Raw genomic sequence first — 6124 nt, 5'->3', positions numbered from 1 at the left:
GATCACAAGGTTGGGAATTCGAGACCAGCCTGGCCAACATAGTGAAACCCCATCTCTACTAAAAACGCAAAACAAAATAGCTGGGCATGGTGGTGCATGCCTGTAATCCCAGCTACTCTGGAGGCTGAGGCAGGAGAATTGCTTGAACCTGGGAGGCCAAGGTTGCAGTGAGCTGAGATCGTGCCGCTGCACTCCAGCCATCTCAAAAATTAAAAAAGGTAGAATCAATCAAGTCAGCCATAGAAATAACAATACTATGAAATAAAATTTGAATTCACTGATAAGTGATACTAAGTGGCTGCTTTCTAATAAAGAGAAAACATTTGTATGAAGAGAAAAATGGGTGTTCTGGTTTTCAAATATTGTAGCCAAAAGATAATGGCTATATAAATTTATGTATCTTAATAATTTTCAAAAAACTAGTATATGGTAAAATAACACGACAACCATTTTTGTGTATTTCAAACAACTTAATAATCATACAGAAAGTCAGGTGACCATTTTTGCAGAAATGGAAAAGGTAAAAAGAGCTGGACTAATTATCCTTACATTTGGTTTTTAGTTTCAATTCTGGCATTAAATTAGCTGTGTAATGTAGGCAAATCAAATTCTAGCCCTCAGATTTTTCCACCATTAATAGAAATGTTGAATTTAGAATATTACTTCTGGTATGCATTTCATTCTAAAATGCTATGTTCAAAATCAAAGTGATCACTCACTTTGCCTATTCAAAGTGAGTAATTTCCTCTATATGGCAATATTTAATGAAAAAAATTTATATTGTCAATAGACTTTTAGAAACATTACCAAGATAACATTAAACAGAAACACAACATTTGGCTTTGACTTTAGCCTCATTTAAAAAAAAGAAAGAAAACTCTTCTTATCCCCCAAAAGTTTTATACCATAAAGTTGAAGGATGCTTTAAATAATTGAAATTATGGCTATTATTTCTTCTTTGTAATGTTACAGATTTCTAAAAGACAATATATGATCTATAATAGAAGATACTAAAATCAAAAAATCACTAGTCTTTTTGTAAAACTGCCTTAAACCACGAGTGTAGTAAGTTCTTTGTCATTAATTACATTTACCACAACACTTCAACATACTGGGCTTCAATCTTATATTCTCTACAGTTAAGTTTGTATTACAAAAGGATAAAATATGCATATCATTCTCTTATAATAACATCTGTGACATTTAATTCTGTTGCAGAGAAAATTGATAATTCTTCATTCTTTTCTTCTTCTTTGAGATTGAGCCACTGCACTCCAGCCTGAGTGACAGAGCAAGACTCTGTCTCAAAATAAAAAAAAAATTTAAAAAAAAGGAAAGAAATTGTTACATGAAAGTAGCATAATACTTAAAGGTAAATTTATAGTAAAAACTTATTTTATTAAAAATACATATTGCCGGCCGGGCGCGGTGGCTCAAGCCTGTAATCCCAGCACTTTGAGAGGCCGAGACGGGTGGATCACAAGGTCAGGAGATCGAGACCATCCTGGCTAACACAGTGAAACCCCGTCTCTGCTAAAAAAAATACAAAAAACTAGCCGGGCGAGGTGGCGGGCGCCTGTAGTCCCAGCTACCCAGGAGGCTGAGGCAGGAGAATGGCGTAAACCCGGGAGGCAGAGCTTGCAGTGAGCCGAGATCCCGCCACTGCACTCCAGCCCCTGGGCGACAGAGCGAGTCTCTGTCTAAAAAAAATAAATAAATAATAAAAAAAATAAAAATGCATATTGCCAAAATTTAGTGAGCTGAGGAATAATTTAAAAAAACGAAATAATCCCTAAGAAACAAGAAGCAGTGAGATGATGAGGAAGAGGATAGATAGATAGATGATAGATAGATAGATAGAGATATAGATAGATAGGTAGTCTATGAAATATAAAAAGTAATAGAATAAATACAGATAAATGTTGGTTCTTAGGAAAAAAACTAGTATGTTTTAAACCTCTGGCAAGATTAATCAAAAAGAGTAAACAATAGGAGGAAGGAAAAAGGGAGAAAACTATAGGTAGAATGCTATAAACTTACGTTTCAAAAGCAGTGTGAAATAAACAAAATGAATAAATTCTAATAAAAATAGCACACCAATACTGGAGGAAAAATGACAACTAAAAGTTTTGAAAAATTTATAACCTTTGAAAAATGTGATCAATGGCTAAAACCATGCCCCAACACCAAGAGAGACGAAACAACATATTAGGAAGGGAAGAAACATTTCCAAACCCATCCTAGAAGCTAGAATAAACATTGATACCAAACCTAGGCAAGAAATAATAGAAAGAAAAATTACTGACAATTTTACTCTTAACATAAACGGAAAAAAAATTAATGCAATATAAGAAAACCAAACCCAGCAATATATGAAAAAATATAAATTAGATAGGTCTTCCAGAATAGCAGAGTTAGAAACTCAGAGGACACTCTTACCAGCAAAACAACAATTTAAGAGGTAAAAATTGGAGCAATTATTTAAGTTCTCTGGAAATTTTCCTAAGGGTGTACAGCAAATGAAGAAACATTCACTCAAGAAAATCGACTGAATATCAGTAAGAAGAGTGAGAGTCTGTGGCATTTAAGCCACAACTCACTCCCCTCATCCCCATCCTCAGTTCCAACTTACAGAACCTTTATGCTGGGTACTCTAAGAGTGAGGAACTCCTTCTGACCCTAGCATTCAACCTCAGGAGGAAAAGGATAACCTTCACTTCCCTCATCATCTCTTCCTCCACCAGCCACATATTACAAGAGTTATATTCCACACAGGCACGGCCAAGAGGACTGGTTGTCCCTTGCCCTATCTATCCCCTATTTGTAGGGTAAAACTGCTACCCCAAGCATGGCAGATGAAGATCCTGGGGTTCCAATCACCCCACCACAAGACACTCGTAGGACAGAGTTTTCACACCAGCAATGTCTTGCAAATCTACCCCAGAGCTGCCACCCACCATCTAGTGCCTACGCTTAAAGAGGGAGTGTTACCGTGGGAGAAGCAAGATCCTGTCCCCAGTACCACTGTGGCAGTGTCAGAGTACTGCCCAGGGCAGAAGTCAAGCCATAATGACAAAGAGCTACATAGAAGTTCTTAAGGAGACTGAGTTTATTTGAATAGAAAGTGGAGAATTCCATGCCTAAGGCTGTTTTCAAAAACAATAGAGATCATAATGAACATTAAGTTAGAGGAGGCTGGGAGCTCCATGATACAAGCAAAACTTCAGAGCAGCCAGAAGTTTAATAGTGAACCAGGGAAAGAAGCAACTAAAAAGAGCCTTCCTGTGGGTCAGGAAGACAGTACCTATGCAATAGGCTGCATCCACTCAGGAGAAATCAGAAGACATGAAAGCATTCCCCAAGCTGCAAACAAACCCATCAATATAGGATGAAAGGTTCACTTGCACACAGGACTTAAACACAACTTCTGATAAAACACTGACTGAATAATAAACTGTTCTGACCCAGGGGTGACTCCTAGGAGACCAGAATTAAAAATAAATTTAAACTTACCCTTACCAGTCTGAAAGACTGTGTGCTTGTCCAAGGTTGCGCCTCCTCTGGAGCTATCAGAGAGGAAAGTTCCAAGCTACAGTCTGTGAACCCAAAATATGAAATAAATCTCAACCAATTTAGAAAGTTTATTTTGCCAAGTTTAAGGATACCACCTCAGGAGGTTTGATGACATGTGCCTAAGGAGGTTGCGGCATAACTTGCTTTCATACATTTTTGGGAGACATGAGACACCTATTATTACATATATGATGTACATTGGTTCAGTCCCGAAAGTCAGGACAACTCGAAGCAGGAGCTTCCTGGTCATAGATAAGAGACAAAGATTGCCTTCTTTTGAGTACTTTATCAGCCTTTCACTGAGCCTTTTTGTGAATTGTGAATACACAATTTCGTCTGGCTCACTGAATCTGCATTTTTACATAAGTAATAAGACAGATGAAGCAATTATATATGCATGTGTCTCAGGTGAGCAGAGGAATGACTTTCTGCCCCGTACCTGTGAAGATAAGCTATTAGTTTACATTGCCAGGGTAAAATTCAACAGAATTGTTTCAGGGTAAAGATCTTGAAGCCCACAAGGAATTTCTTCATGGGCCAATTGTGAGGGAGGTATGTAACTTCTTAATCTTTGTACCAATCTTACTTAGGAATAAAACGGGAGGCAGGTTTGCCTGACATAGTTCCCAGCTTTACTTTTCCCTTGGCTTAGTGATTCTGGGGTCCTGAGATTTAACTTTCTTGCACAAGTCTCTAGCTGAACATGAGGACAAAAACCCAGTCTTTCTGATCTGATATGGTGGCCTCCAAGCCACATGCATATTCAATGGTAAAGGGTAAAAACCTGTCTAAAAGGGCTTATGCACATCTTTTGACCACCAAGTGGCTTATGCTGCTCCAAGGGCAACACCAAGGTATTCAAGATAAAAGATACAAACAAGGAAAAACAATCTGAACAGGGACATTAGAGGCTCCACATTGTAAGATAAATTAACTTTACGTAATTAGTTCAGTTGAATCACTGAACAACTTTTTCAAAAAAGCAAACAATAACATCCACAATCTTGTGGAGTAGGGGGGTTCAGAAATTCTAGAATTGAAAAGTACAATAACTGAAGTAAAAAGTCTACTAGAAAGTTTCAAATGTGAGACAACAGAAGAAATAATTTGCAAACTTGAGGATAGATTAATGTAGATTGTGTGGTCTGAAAAACAGAGAAAAAAATTACAAAACAAAAACACAGAGCCTTAGAAAAACATGTGACATCATTAAGCACACCACCATAAGTGTAATGGGAGTGCCAGAAAAAGAATAGAGAAAGACAAAGAAAAAATATTTGACAAAATAATCACTGAAAACTTCCCAATTTGATTTTAAAAAATCACCTACACATCCAAGAAGTTTAATGAATTCCAAGGAAGATAAATGCAAAAAGATATAAACCCAGACACACCATAATCAAACTGTTGAAAGCCAAAATACAAAATCTGGAATGCAGTAAAATTAAAAAAACAACCCATCACATTCAACAGAACCCAAATAGGGTTAACAGTTGCTTTCTTACCTGAAAAAATGGAGGTCAGAAGACAGTAAGGTAGCATATTCAAAGTATAGAAAGTAAAAATTGTTAAAACAATAATCTCTCCAGCAAAATCATACTTCAAAAATGAAGGTAATATAAGGACAGTCTCAGATAAAAACTGAACTTTTTGCAAGCAGAAATGCTGTTGAAGAAATACTAAAAGAAGTTCTTTAGAATGAAAGCAAGTTATACCAGACAGAAATTCGAATTATTTATATCAATTACTAATTCAATTATTTCTTTCTTTTTTTGAGTTTGTTAAGAATAGGTATTCTTTTTAAATGTTTTATTTGGTTTTCTTTTAATTAACAACATATTTATTATTGTGTATTATATGGTGCTTTGAAATAGATATACATTGTGCAATGGCAAAACCAAGCTAATCAACATATGCATTACCATACATAGTTATCATTTTTGTGGTGAATACACTTAAAATCTACTCTCTTAGTATTTTTCAAGAATGTAATATATTGTTATTAACTACATAGTCACCATATTGCACAACAGATCTCCTGAACTTAGTCCTCTTAACTAATGAAAATTTTGTAGCCTTTGACCAACATCTCTCTACCCTCCTCCCACCACCTTCAGTTATGCATTTCTAAAACAAAATTCTAGTTTGTAGAATTGATAATTTTCCTAAGCACTTGAATGAATACATATTAATTTCTTTTCTAAATTAGTTTGACAGAACAGATGAAGTTTATCTTAGTAGACAATGCCAAATGTACATAAAAAAACCCACAAAATGCTTACTTAGCATATAATCAAAATTGTCTAGTCACAAATTTAACAGTAAATTATCATTTGTGCTACATCCACTCAAGCAAAGAAAATACCATATTTGTAATACCATTATATGTATGTATATAATACCATATAACTGTATCTCAGTGATTAGGGACATTACACATATTTATTGCCTCACTATAATTTATATGGAAAAATACATCCAAAAAATATGCAAATGGTTCTTTCCTAAAATATTTTGTGATTTTCATGTTTTAAGTTTAGACACTTGTGCT

The sequence above is a fragment of the Colobus angolensis genome, unplaced genomic scaffold (genome assembly GCF_000951035.1).
Source record: "Colobus angolensis palliatus isolate OR3802 unplaced genomic scaffold, Cang.pa_1.0 Scaffold456, whole genome shotgun sequence".
Taxonomy (NCBI): domain Eukaryota; kingdom Metazoa; phylum Chordata; class Mammalia; order Primates; family Cercopithecidae; genus Colobus; species Colobus angolensis.
This window is presented reverse-complemented; position numbering follows the sequence as displayed.